The sequence below is a fragment of the Aulonocara sp. 'chitande type north' Nkhata Bay genome, linkage group LG9 (genome assembly GCF_057382095.1).
Source record: "Aulonocara sp. 'chitande type north' Nkhata Bay isolate Kocher_YH1m ecotype deep benthic linkage group LG9, A_spYH_male_GT1.1, whole genome shotgun sequence".
NCBI lineage: Eukaryota > Metazoa > Chordata > Actinopteri > Cichliformes > Cichlidae > Aulonocara > Aulonocara sp. 'chitande type north' Nkhata Bay.
The window spans coordinates 20167704-20183022 of NC_141352.1; the positions used below are offsets into that span (position 1 = coordinate 20167704).

At 40.4% G+C, this 15319-nt stretch overlaps 1 protein-coding gene across 13 annotated transcripts in view; it reads right to left on the reverse strand.

Annotated features, from left to right (window-relative positions):
• kiaa1217 (KIAA1217 ortholog) overlaps positions 1-15319 on the reverse strand; it is a 126343-nt gene that overhangs the window by 73248 nt on the left and 37776 nt on the right. The window lies entirely within an intron of this gene.

Consider the following 15319-nt stretch of genomic DNA (forward strand, 5'->3'; position numbering starts at 1 on the left):
ACTTTGCACTGGAATAAAAAGAAAGCATTTCATTCAGAGGATAAACATTACGATTTCTGGATTATGAGACAAACATAGATGATCTAAACCACTTTGTATGATGGTAAAATGAAAAATCACAGCACTGCAATGGGGAAAATAATAAACCAAACTACCGTAAGTTTGGCAGATTAAAGCGGATTCTGCTCAGAGGTGTTTACATAGATCGTTTCAACAATAAGGCTACTGTAACTCCGCAATTTTCTTTCAAATACATTTGTTCCAGCTAGGCATGCGAGTCTTTTTAGAGTTCAGCCGCATGGGTAGATTGGGGGGTGTCTCTGTGCCAAGTCGAATTCAGGAAACATTCATCTTGTTGTTTAGTCTGGGCACCATGTGCTGGAGCAGGGAGCCTGCTCTCCTTCACGGACCCCTCCTCTTCTGAACACAAGCACAAAAACCCCCACGCTGACAGACATGATCCAGACAATCACAACTGCGGTTCATTGTTTAGGGGCTCAGATGCACAAAACAGCAAAACTTCAAAGCAGCAGTTAGTACAAAAACAGCATGAAAAGATCAAATGTGCTCAGTCACTCCCTCGGCAGCTCAGGTGTGCCGGCATGTAGGCTTTGTACGTCAGCATTTATTTCTCCTGCTTTTATCACATAATAAAGACAGAGAAAGAGCTTTTGACTCTGTGCACGATAACAGAAAGCAGGTGCAGTGATGTCTATACAGTGCCGTACTTGGATGGGTGTGTACACATATGTAACTGTATGCCCATGTACTCATGAACATGTTTCTGGACTTGTGTTGCCATAAGAAAGTGGAAATACTTCTTCCTTACTCTCTTCCTGCATGCACATTATAAACAGGGCCCACTCTGACTAATCCTCTAGCACTGAATCCTTCCAGTGCTGAAAAGACATTCAGAAAAATAGAAGTGGAAGCAAAATAAATCAAAACATTCGGGATTTAACAGCAAAGAAGCAGGTGAGGATTACACCTGAGGCTATTCAGCCTGGCGGCTCAGCCTGTGCCAGTCTGCCACCAAGGAGCTGAACCTGCAGTCACCCAGTGAATGAGCCACCTGTGTGCCTTGGAAGAGGCTGAACTCAGCCGTGCTCGTGTAAAGCAAAGAGAGTGAAATGACAAGCCGTTCGCTTTCAGCAGCACAAATTAAGATTCGGGAAAGGAGGCTCGCAAGCTAACTTTTTTTTCCTCTTTAGGCCAACGTGCTTAACAATCTAAAGATGAGTCACATGAAGAAAAAGAACTGGATACACTGTGTCACCTCCTTTTATCTGAAAAGGACAGCTTGTCATGTGACCTTTGCTTTAAGCCAGCTGATGCATTGCTGCTGGATGTGTTAAACAAGGCTGATACAAGGACTGCAATGTAATGCAAAAAACCAAAAAACATTTGAAACCTACTGGTGACACTGACATCTATGATTTTAATGTACTTTTTTTGTTTTTTCTCTTCTAACATTTAAGCAGCGTTAACAATGAATAAACTCTCAGCCTTTTTAATTGTTATTGATGTATTTAGCAACTGTTTTTCCATGAAGTTGAGTCTATAAGTGGCACAGATGGAACAGTCAGTATATAAACTAAAATAATACACCTGTTTATATCTGTTTTTACAGTCAGGGGTATTGTTGCTGAGTTCTTTTTACTTAAAAACTCTGAACTCAAAGTGACAGTTTTTGTTGGCTCTTATTTTTGGTTTTAGTTTGCAGGGCATCTTTCAAACTGATACAGAGCGCATAACAAAAACAGCAAAAAAAGGAGGCACCAAAGGCCTTGGCTGCCTTCCACCCAGATCCCACTCTACCCTGTGGACCGAGCTGCCTTTTACATATATTTAGCCTGAAATCATCTAAAGCCCCGTTGAGCTGCTGCTCTGTATTTTAAAGCCACTTTCATAATCTTCCACAGGGAGGCTTCAGAGCTGAGCTCATGGCAACAATGGAGCCACTGGACGAGTGTGATCTCTGAGTCAGCATCGGATACTCTGAGAGGAGTCTTATTGAAGTTTAGGCTCACTGCCCTTCAGGTTTGAGGGACTGTCTGAAGATGATGAGCTATCATTATGTAAACAATGCACAGTACCGTGCATCACAACCTGTGTTTAACCCATCACAAACACACATCTGAGCCTCCAGAGACCCTACCAGTCAAGCCCATAATTTGATGTAGCAGCCCGATGAATCTGCTGCCATTATGCATTTCCGGGGAGGAGATCTTAAACGGCTATTGATTAAATAAATTAATAAGAGCCTGAAATAATGAGAATGCGAAGTGAGAGGTGTGAGATCACAGCTTGGCCGGAGAAGTGAATGTGGCACTATGAGGCCAGTCTGATTGTCCTGTGGCCCACTGCAACAGTGACAGAAAGGAACAATGAGACATAACTCACCCAGGAAACATAGCACAAAGGGTCAGAGGGGTCACATGACTCTGTTTCTGTTTGTCTGTCCTTGAGTCACACGTGCATAAATGAATTAAAGTGGCAGCACCGGAAATTATATTCTACAGAGAGCATTATGTGCATCATTCTGTGGTGAAGACTGGCCAGCACTGATCTGTCAGAGTCAAAACTCAGAAGCAAAGAACAAGACAACCAGAGCGAGGCATCGAAGTCATTACAGATTAAGACAGGAAGCTACTTCAAAGTCAGCTAGCCTGCTAACGGTTTGAAAAACTGGCCTGTGATTTTAAGATCACAGCTCTGAATGTAAAACTGCACAGACATTTCAGTAAAGAAACTGGTTAATACAAAGTAAATTACATAAGTGGTTAATCAGGAAGTTTACAATTTTAGATTATTGAGAAGGGAGTGAGGGCAGCTATAATATATCTGTGGAGGTATGGAGATGTTCACGAGAGAGGCTAGCGAAAATTTTAACCTAAAGGTCGGAAGGAGCTTCACTGTGTGTTTGTGAATCTAGAGAAAACATATGATAGGGTGCCAAAAAAGAATCTGTGGTACTGTATGTGGACATGTATGACGACAGTGAGCCAGTGGTGAGGTGTACAGTAGGAGTGACAGATAGGATCATGGTATAGGTGGGACTATGCCAGGGATCAGCTCTGAACACCCTTCTTGTTTGCACTGGAGATGGACAGGTAGACAGATGAGATCAGGCAAGAGTCTCTGTGGACTGTGAGGTTCACAGATGACGTGGTGCGCTGTGAGAGCAGGGAGCAAGTGGAAAAGAGATGGAAGTATGCTCTGAAGAGAAGAGGAGTGAAAGTCAGGAGAAGAAGGTTGAGTAGTTTGGACACAAAGTTAGAGAGGCGAGGCTAGGATGGTTTGGACGTGCAGACGAAGAAGAGTGAATATATTGGACAAAGTATGTTGAACTGGGGCAGGAGGAAAAGATGGAGACCACAGAGAAGGTTCATGGATGTGAAGGAGGAAATGCCGAGGGTTGGTGTGGCAGAAGAGGATGCTAGGGATAGGATGAGACAGACGAAGTGTCATGGCACCTGGGTTGTTGACCCAGTGTTTGGGGTTTGGACTTTTTGTCATTGTTTAGTTTCTCGAGTCGGTTTCCATCTTTATTGTGAAAGTCTCTTGTCCTATGTGCGTTAGGTTTACTTTTGGTTACTCTGTTTCATTAGTTAGCCGTGTTCCCACCTGTTACCTATCCTGTTATTATCCTGTCTCTTTAAGAACTCAGTTGGTCTCTGTTTCCGGTCATGCTGTCGTAATTTCCTCGTGTGCATGCACTCTGTTTATTTCAATCGTTTATTAACCTAGCTCCAGTTAATAAAAACCGTGTCTTTCATTTGGGTCCTCTCTCTCCATTCCCAGACACCTGATCGTGACAGGAAGATCCTCTAAAGGGAGTAGCAGAAAGTAAGAGAAGACACAAGCAGTTCTCTCCTTCAGGAGCAAGCGTCAGAATGGCTTAAAAACTGCTTTACATGAGGAAAAAAAGAATCCAGAATAGAAAGAAAATCCATTTACAACCATGTGCAGTTGTAAAGAATTATGTTAATTTTTCACACCCTTTAAATCTTTACTGGTTGATACTCATAATGATAATGTCTTAGGTCTCAGCTTCTATCAGCATTAATATTGTAATTGTTAATATATCTTAAATCTTCTTTATATTATAAAAACAGCTCTTTCATCCCAACTTGGGAAAAAGATTAAATGCATGTTTTGGAAGTGGTTTCAATGTAACAGCTTGTAACGCCATAAAATACAGAAAAAAGGGTCCAATAAGAGCCGCCGGGCAAAGAATATGACTAAAAACCAAATTTTTTTTCAATTTAACAATTCACCCCATTTTCACTCGAGTCAAAGACTCCAGTGCTGTAGGGTGTAATTATGTGAGCAAAGTATTACAAATACAACACAAAGAGACATTCATGCATTAAAGTGATTAACCAAACTCTGATTCAACACACCCCTGCCAAGTTTCAGCTTCTTCTTTTTTTTGCTGATTCTCGGCTTGTGGGCCAGTATAACAGAATCCTTATGGCTCGCTTCAAGACAGATTTGAAAAACTGTGAACCCGCTGTTTAAATCTACAATAACTCACGGCAAACAGCTGGATCCTCACTTTGATATACAAACACGTGTTCTTTATCAACCAAGCTGTTCATGCTTTAAAAAAAAACTGTGAATAATCGTCTTTGCCTGACAAAACATTGGTATTTTGAAAGTGGACTTAGGGATGCTTTTAAAGTCCATGTTATGTTCAAATGTTAGGCAGTGTTCGACCTTGCATACAACTCTGACTTTCACACAGTGCAGCTCGTTGTTTTGGCTACTGCAGCAACATTTTGACTACTAAAGCGCAGCGTAAGTGAAGCATGAAGCAACTGTCAGAATGACATAAGGGACGCTCAAAGATAAGGTAATGCCATTACCCTCTGGTCCTCCACAGACATCCGCTTTGTATCAAATTGCTATACCCATGAACCAACAGGTCTTAGTGAAAGTCTGCAGATCTGCTGGCCAATATTGAACTATATATCTCCATGTGTGCTGTTCAATTTCCACTGATATTAATAATATATATATATATATATATATATATATATATATATATACATATATATATATACACACATACACATATATACATATATATATATACACATATATATCTATATACATATATAGGGGTGCAACGATATTCGTATCGATATTGAACCGTTCGATACAGTGCTTTCGGTTCGGTACGCATATGTATCGAACAATACAACATTTGTAATTTATTTTATCAATTTTCCTTCTGACGATGCTGTCTGTGTTGAGCGCTCAGTGAATCTGTGTTCGACTACTCCGCCTAGGCTGCACTGTCGAGCGCAGATCCACTGAGCGCTCAACACAGACAGCATAGACAGAAGGAAGAGCGCAGGGCACCTCCCCCACCCTCATTCAGATCTGGCGTTTGGAATTATTTTGGTTTTCATGTGACGTATGACCCTGAAGGTAAGCGAGTCATGGACTAAAGTAAAACAGTATGTTGGATGTGCCATGCAATGCTCAATTACATGGGTGGGAACTAGTGTGTTAGCGCAGTTAGCTCGTTAACGTGTTGGCCGTCTAGCCCCATGCACGGAGCGATCGGCGGTAGCTCGTTAACGGAGATTTGCCGTGTTGTGGCGTTAAGGTCATTTCAACGAGATTAACCTGAAAGCACTAGTGGGAACACAACGAATATGACTGCACATTTACGCCGACATCATCCCAGTGCAAAGACAAGTGGAAGCAGACAAAAAAAAGCAAGCATGCTACTAACTTTAGCCGAGTCATTTAGACAGCTGTTAGCACATGATTCTCCTTATGCTGCTGAGAATATAGCCCAGAAGAAGCGTATAGTATAGCTTTTATTTTGGAAAGAGCCATTTCTCTGTAATAAACTCTCTTTTCAAAGATGAGTGATTCCTCAATCAGACACAGGGCTCGCAAAATCGCTAGCCCGACGTCCCGGGGCTAACGATCTTTCCAGTCGGGCTACCAAAATCTATCTCTGCCCTGCCCGTCGGGCTATTGTAGGAAGGAAAAACATATGTCAATGCTTTTGCATTCTTTCGGAAATGTAGCTGGGTAATTATGTCATTGGCATTGGTGAGCCACTGTCAATATGTGACATATTGAAATCACGTTTGAATTTGCGCTTGTTTTTTGCTTTCACTTTGCAATCGCGTGAACTGTGTGTAGAGAGCGACAGTACTGATTGGTGAGTGATGATAATTTGCGCACCAATTCCTCTGGCATCGTCTTATCAATTGTTAGCTTACTATACAAACATGACAAGTGAAATCTCCCGCAGCAAGCTTAAACATATGAGAGGTTGATCGCGCAGAGAATTGCTGAGCGTTATGTGGGTGTGTGTAAAAGCAGCAGGATATATATTTTAGTTCTGCTGACAGGTCAGGGTGAAGAAGTGACAGCCAAAGAAAAGCTTACCACAAAATGGAAAAGTTATGACAAATCAGACTATAAGGCAAAAAGAAAGTGCAGCTTTATGGTTTCATGGACAAAATAATTTCTGTGGCTGCAATATGACGAGCTATATAACCGGGGCTGCACATAAGTGGTCCGCAGGTGCGCATTCGCTGTCATAATAAATAAAAAAAACGCGCACAAGATATGAAGTTGCAACGCGTGTTTGCATACATAAGATTTTCTGGAGGAGGACAGACATTTGTTTAGAACTCTTAAAGATGTCGAAGAAGCTCCTTTAAGCAATTACTTTGGTGTTCCGCCTCCAAACAAATGTCAGAAGGAGTCCGAACCACAAAAGAAGCACGTATTCTTGGAAAAGTGGTTGCAGGAGGTGAGCTGGCTTCAAACAAATGATGAACGCACAGAGATTTGGTGCAGAATGTGCCGTGAAAATCCCACTCTAGCGGACAAAAACAGTGCTTTGCAACTTCTTATCTGGTGCGCGTCTTTTATTTTGACAGCGAATGCGCACATGCGGACCACTTATGTGCACCCGTGTAAATAACATGATGTTCTGCCAGGTGTATTGTTGGTTTTCTCTCGATTTCTGAGTCAACAAGCGCCTTTGTTACTGGGACCAGTCATTTTAAGAAAGGCCCCCATTAGAACCCATGAGAAATGCAAGAAATGCATTATTGCTCAGTCTGCAATATCTTTCCCAGAACAAACACCAATTGCAAATAACATACTAAAAATAAACCTGAAAAATCTGTTTAGAACAGCGTACTATGTTGCAAAGAGTGAACTACCACTGGCAAAATTTAGCAGTCTTTGCAAAATTCAAAAAGCAAATGGCCTAGATCTTGGTTCCACTTGTCTCTTACCCGTGACTTCAGTGGAAATTTCAAATTCAGGATCTGACACAGACTGATTCATGTCCTACACAGTTCTTACAAGTTCATAGAAATTTCTGTTCAATTAGAACCAAGTATTTGAGTTGATGATTGTAATTTTTATACAATGTTGTAATTTGTTTTTGTTTTGATTAATGTTTTGTTTCCTTTACAATATTATACTTTAATGTATAATATTGTAAAGGAAACAAAACATCAATCAAAAAATTGCTCTCTTTTTTATTCGGGCTACTTACATTTATTTTGGGCTACCAAAAACTGAAGAGTCCCTGCCCAAAGGGCTACCAGGGATTTTGAAATTTTGAGAGCCCTGAGATATATTTATACCCATTTCGTGCCCACGAAGTAGTATTTTGTGGCCACAATTTTTTTAGTTTTTGGACCATGTCATCAGAGGGGCTCCGTAGCTTTTACATCTCCACATCTGTGCAAATCCAAATTCAAATTCAAATTTTATTTGTCACGTACACAGTCATACACAGTACGATATGTAGTGAAATGCTTGGACAACTGCTCGTGACCTAAAGAAAACAAAAAAGGAAAAGGCTATGAATAAGATAGGAAATAAATATGAAAAATTAAAAAGGGTAAATTTAACTAGGAAGGAATAAAATATAAATTAAGGTTAAAAATGAAATAACTGTACAACACAAATTAGAAATCCGTGTTAGCAAAGGAAGCAATCTGCAGCAAGGTGCAAAGACCAAAGAGACCAAAAAATTCATTTGGTGACTCCAAGCTATTGTCAGAATGGTATCAAGTGTTTTCCTGATTCTCGTATTTTGACAACCTTATATAGTATATTAACACAACACACTGCCAAGTTATGGGAAACAAATCTTTACATAAACACTTCCTAAAAGCTCTGAACCGAAATTCCATCATGGGAAATATGTCAGAATTTAAACTTCCTAAAAACTGGTATCTAACATCAAAACTCTGGTAAGGTTTGGGTCTGAACTTTGCAAAGACACAACAAAAATGTCCCAGTTAACAGGTGAGTTCACTTGACATCAATCAGCTTATTAACCCGAGGCATGCAGGTTTACAAAGCGAAAGAAATCTGAGACTAACCTGTGAACAAAGAGGTGAGAGACAGACAAAAGGCGATGACTGATGGAAATGCTGGGCCACCAGCTGGGTTAGTCAGTCAGGTCAGGCTCTCTTCCTCTCCCACCCGAGTCTACATCTGGCCATCCCTCCATCCCTGCCTCTCATACATTCTCTCTGTTACGTAACTCTTTCAAATCACAGCAAGTGCAGCCCAGGAAACAATAACAGTAAATGCATGTTTTTTGTTGTCACAGAAATGTGATTCCTAATCAGGTTTATTGAGTAATAAAAAGCATTTAGCTTAATTGAGTTTGCCCCATAAGTGCACTTTTGTGCCTTCTGGTGCGAGACACGAATTACAGACTTCATAAAATGCATTTATAATGTCCAAGAATAATGAGACTAAAATATTTATCAGATGTTTTATGTAATGTCACAATAAAAATGAACAAATAAGTATTCCCTATAAGCAAGGGCTTTAAAGCTAGCTGCATCGTTGCAGCAAAATATTTAACATGCAAAGCATGTCTGCAAGGAATTTAGAGATAAAGCAGCCCTAAAGATATAAGTAATTTGCCTATCCATAAAAGCACTCTTTCCTGGTACTCTGGAAAATGTTTCAACGATGAATAATTGATGATTGCTGGTTACGCATCACATTAACTGCTGGCTGTCTCACTGTGAACTGTGGGCCTCAATCAGCAACTTTGCATACCCTTGTTGACTTCCCATTTATGAGAACGCTCCCCGTCTGCCTGTCAAAGGATTTTATGGGATCACAAAACAGCAAACAAACGTGTTATGATGCAGCACTAAGAATTAATATTCTGCCTCCGAGAAGATAAAACGACAGCGCAGAGAAAACAAAAGAATTATTGCTTTCTCATCTCAACTGTGGCAGTTCTGCAGCTCCGTATGGTCACAGTGTGAAGATACATGATAAATCTGTCCACGTGCAAACGCACAAAGTGGAAACCAAACCGCTTTTGGTATGCTGACTTCACTTTTACTCCAACTTTACCACCACTTGCTTGTGATGAACAACTGGGAGCAGTCAAACACAGAAGAGGATGGTTTAATGCAACAGGGCTAGATGCACACACACACACACACACTGTGTGTACATCACCATCCAGGAACATGACACAAACCATCTTTCCTGACACTATACACCTGTGGATTTGTTTGTCTTGAAACTGTTGTTGTTCAAAGGCGGGTAAAAAGAGACGACTTCACACCAGAGTACTCCAAAACTTTCTTTGCATGCAAAAACACACTCTACTGCATTTCCAAAACAGTCCCATCTGAATCCTGTCCTTGTTTCACTGCCAGTTGTATAACAGCACGATGGCTCCTGTTTGTCCTGCCTTACATTGTCTTTTTCGTCCAGTCTCTCTGGTCATAAGAAATCAAATCTTATATAACAGGGGATGTGAGATAAGGGTTTCTGATGCCTATCAAAGCCATCTACATTTTTCTGCTGGGCGGCTTGCAAAGCTGTTGGTCAGGACGGATCAAGACAAATGGCCACTCGGCTAGGCGTAATTCTAGGAGACAATCGTTGTCAGGAAGCAGCTTCAACAAATAATGGCTATGAACAATTGACTTGTGCAGAATGAAAAATAATCAGATTTAAAGTTTGCACTGAATCACTGAATGTTTAATTTGTTTCCACTTCTTAAACCCCTGACAACACATTAACCTTTTTTTGATTAGATTCCTGAACTGGAATGTCTTAGTTCGGAGTTTAGATAAAAATAAAATGTGAAATAATGTGGAGAAATCGACTGTCTCAGAATTCTTCCCAGTTTTCTGTGAAATATTAAACCTCCAGCTGTTCGCACCCGTTCAGCAGAAATCCCCTCATTCTCTGCCTGCAAGCTCAGGCTGAAATGCTGCGTCAGTCTCATGATAGCTTTAGCTGCCTAGCTGAAAACCACGCTTGCCTCACCAATGGCTTCATCACACAGCCACACTGTATTATTCCCTTTTTGTAAAAATCCCCAGATTTAAATGTGGGTGGGGGAGGAGCGCACTTGATCCCTTATTCAATGATTCTAGTGTTTAATACTGTAAGAATGTACCAAAGATGCTCAGAGGCACAGGGCTGCTGTCAAACCCATCTCAGCGTTTCATATTTAGGGGGAAAGAAACTTGGCGAGAAGTGAAGTTTTTAGTTACACTGTAATTGAACAAGCTGTTCTAGCAGGGATAAAATGAATAAATGTCACATCATGCACTTTGACAAAACAGCATGGGAGAAGTGAAACTCTAGTGTGGGGAAAAATTAATCAAGTTCAACTTGAAATCCTATTAGCTGTACAGCTGAGGGCACTACTGTACATACCAGGAGCTACTGAGCAGCAGGAGTATGTGAAGCCGAAGACACTTTCACCTAAGTCAAAGATTCAAGTGCTGTAAGATGTAATTATGTGACGTGATAGGAAACCTGAATCAAAAGGAAAAGATGGCGTGTGCCATTTTTGACCAGGAAGTCTGTTTTATTTCTAGCCAAAAAAAAAGTTCAATTTAAAATTCAATGCATGAGGCATAAATCTCTTTTAGCAGAAACAAATATAATATGATCATTTTCTACATATTCCTCGTGTCGTGTGAAGAACAGACATGCTACTTCTACATTTAATATTAATATCAAAAGACCAATAAAGCTGGATGTAAAAATACACTTAGCTGCTGTGTTAGAGGAAACAAAAGTCAAGTAAAATGACATGTCAGACACATAATTCAGGACAAAATGATAGAAGCAGTAGTCTGTGTTATGAATCTATTCTTTTCATTTTCTTATATTAACCGAAAACCAGTTTATAATTCAGGGTTCACGGGTTAGCGCCATCTTAATGGCTTCAGAGCAGAAAGAACATGTACAGCCACTGTGTTAAATGTGGTTGATTGAGACCCTGCTGAGGAGATGGCAGTTAGATCACATCTGTTTTGCAGGAAAAGTGGTACATTTGAAAATTGGCTCAATTATTTTTGGTTAACACAGTTAGGCTGCACATACGGAGCTAGTGCCTGTCTGAGTCCAGTGTTCGTTTTAGACAGTATTCTCTCATCAGTGCTGTTGCCTTTAAAGCTACTGGATAGGTCAGGAATATGTTTAAAATAATAGCTAAAAGCAATCCACAAGTATGTCTCACACATCTATGTATTGTGTCGAAGAGATGCCAACTGCAGTTAAAATGGGTTCTTACTGAAGCTTTGTGTAATAGATGGTATGGTAGTCACTGCCATGGTTCATTACATTGTTGAAGGATGCTTCTCTTATCTTCTTGACTTCAATAAAAACTATTTTAACTAATGTCTGTCTTGTAATAATAGCTTAAAAACTGAGAAAATGATTAATGTAGCTCTATACCCTCATTATGAAGTTAATTTTGTAGTATAAATTAATAGGCAGAGGTTTCTGACACAACGTTATGCACAAATTGCTCAAGAGTTGTCCGCTTGTTGGTTGTGAAAGAATATTGATTGCTTCTCAACTGGCTGGCAAATAACTCAAAGCGGTTGCTAGATGACAATGAGGGTGTCGCACTAAAACCCTCTTTAGGATTGCTTTGGCCGAAAAATATGGAAATTACACAATTAGACTTCCCATTACAGTCTCTTTTAGGAAATAAGAACCAAGCTGAAAAATTTTACAAAGATTTGAACCATTTGACCCGGTTCACCCTGAAACTATGGTTCAGGGTTGTGGGGAAACTACAAATAGAAAAGCAGGCTAAGACCTTGAATTGGATAGCTTATGACCCGGAGTTTGTACCTGCCAGGCTGGATGGGACCTTTAAACAGTGGACTCTGAGAGGAATTACTTCTTTTTGTTCACTAGCAACAAATGGGGGATTCCAAAGCTATAAAACCATCTCAGATACATACGGATTGGCAAAGCATGACTTTTTTAGATACTTGCAGGTTAGAGACTATTACAACAAGACGTTGCTAATCAGAGATGAAAACGAATACAACCTAATTCATATCTTTCAAGAGTCATACAAGAGAAATGACTCTAAAAAGATGGTCTCAAAAATATACGGTAGTATACAAGCCTCTAAAAATCACTCTACGCTGTACATTAAGCATAAATGGGAGAGGGAATCAGGCTCACGAATTTCGGAGGACAGCTGGTGGGGAATATGTGAGTCTCAGGCTACCACTGCAAATTCAAGGTCCTTAAGAGAGTTTGGTTGGAAGAATGTAGTGAGATTCTTTAACACTCCTAAACTCACAGCTCGGCAAACAGGCTCTCAGAGCCAGGGCCTATGTTGGAGAGGTTGTGGAACCCCTATGGCAAACCATTTTCATGTCTTCTGGGCCTGCCCAAGGATTCAGCCATATTGGGGGGAGGTGGCCCTTGAGATAAACAAAATAATTGGGATTACAATAGACTATTCATTTGATACGTTGTATCTTGGCAAATTGCCTACGGCACTCCCACATAAAGATATTTATTTATTGAAAATACTTTTGGCTGGCTGCAGAAAGGCCATAACCCGTAGGTGGCTAAAGGCAGACCCTCCAACTCGGGCCCAATGGCGTGGGATAGTGGAAGAAATTTTTGGAATGGAAAGGCTTACCTTTGTCCTTAGACTCGAGCTCGAGAAATTTAAGAAGCTCTGGGAAAAATGGGTTGTGTACTCCCCTTAGCACTGAATAAATGAATATTACCATGATGTAAGTAGATTGCTATTACTGGAACTGTGAATGTCTCCCATGCTGACCTTAAGTTTTGTATTCCCATACTGTAAAATGATAAATAAAAAGTTATAAAAAAAAAAGAAAAAAAAAAGGATTGCTTTGGTTGCTAATAGGTTGTCGTGATCAACTGTTGTTTTCATGGGAAAGGCTAACTTGTCTGCAAATGCTCACCAACCGCTAACCAAACGATAGTGAAAACCTGAAAATGTGTGACACCAAGCACTTTTGCCTCCAAAGTAAAAGTTATGCCAACACTTTTCAAAAGATTTAACAGTCTCTGTTTCCAGTATATGGAATATGGAATAAGGCTACACTCACACAAACTGTCATCATGACTGTCACACGTCCACAATGGTGGAGAAGTTAGCGTGTGGTTAGCATGACTGGAAAACCTCAACAGAAAGCTACTCTTGCCACCTCTTGTGCAAACACAGTGGGTGAGAGAGACAGTGGGTTGTCCCATTTCCAGCATGAAGAGGAAGACGAGAGAGGTCTGATTCCCACTTAACTGCATTCAATAACAACAATGGATGAATAAAGCAGGGATTATAAGTCCACTAGGGTCCCACGGATGTCAAATTCGTCATCAGACAGTAAATGTGAGGGTACGTGTCTGCCTGCATGTTGACTAATTTACATTTAATTTTCATTACTATGCACCAACTACGCCTGTGCCCAGGCGGCACATGCAAGTGGACTTCAAAGAAGTATAACAGGAATGATTACTCTCCCTGTCCGTGTCCATAACAGAGTTTAATCCAGGCTTTAGCTCTCTGTAAATAATTAAACAAATATTAGTTCAATGGTGAAAATGCCTTTAAGTAACTGTAGTTTCCTTTATATTTGATTAAGTTATTTTTAGCTTCTTTATTACTTTTTGGTGCTTTTTTGAATGTTTAATAATTTTACTTGCAGGCTATATGTTAGCTTAACAGTAGCGTTATTTTGTTAAAAATCCCTCATGCTTATACGCTCAGCGTTCAGCTTGCAGCAACAACACAATGAGGATTTCAAAACCATCTACAAAACGGTTAACCAGGGTGTACCGGACCATCTATCCATCCATCCATCTTTTCAGTTTTTACTTAACCATTCATCCAATTTAGGGTCACATGACTGGAGCCAATCCAAGCATTCATAAAGCGCCCCGTGAACATGGCTGACACAAAGAAGCAGAAAACCACTCACTGCTAATGTACCACCACAATCTCGAATCAAACATTGGATGTACTTCTTGTTTACTGGACAGCTACATCAAAACTTTCTGGTAAAACACTGCCCCTTGGTGGTTCAAACTTTAGGTAGAAATGTCAAATTATTAAATTATGCAAACAAAAACTAACTCTAACTATAAGCAGCCACTGTACTTTAGTGCTTTGGTGAATGGGAACAGTGTGAGAAACAAACATAATTCTCTACTGTTTCACCTCATTTATAATGCATGATTACTCTGGCTTTAAACCCTCAGTGGTGCTGTGATGAGCCAAGGTCAACTCTATACTCCAAGTTTTTGATTAACTATTTGATTATCAAAAGCCTGAAGCAGCACAACTCATAAACATTTAACGACTGGGGGGGGGAAGCCCCTCTCACTTGACTCCTGGCATTTCACCCCTAAAAGTAAAACCACACACATGCTTCAGGGTTTACGGAGAAACTGAAACAGTTGGCTTTTGCAAATAAACTGAGGTGGGATTTTAGTAGCGAGAAAACACTGATGGGGGTTGAAATAAATCTCAAGCAGTGGGGATTGCCTGACTTATCAGTTTCACATTCACAGAGAGACTCTGAAAAAGGGGGATTTTTTCACTCTGAGCAACAGTTGGCTTCACAGAAAACACTCCATGTGTCTCAACTTGCAAACCCAAAGCAAGCTATTGCTGAAAGAGCTGTTTACTCATTCGCTACTCTAACCATTATTTATCATCCATGCAATGAATCCGGTAGAGTACCCATAATGTCCCCCGCCAAAAGGGGAAACCTCCATATCAACCACGCAGGTAACTACAACTCTGCGTAAACAAACGTTTTCATATCGCACCTCACAGCGAGCTTTATTAAATACACGTTGTTACATGTACCCGTATGAACTGTCTCAGGGCTACAGCTGTGTTGTGACTAAGAAACGTCATGTGTGCTGCCAAGAAAATATAGAGAAAACCTGCAAAATACAAAAGCAAAGTTCGAACCAGCTATATCCGCCTTTTTTCCCCCGCCTCCAACTTTTTTAATTTCTCCTC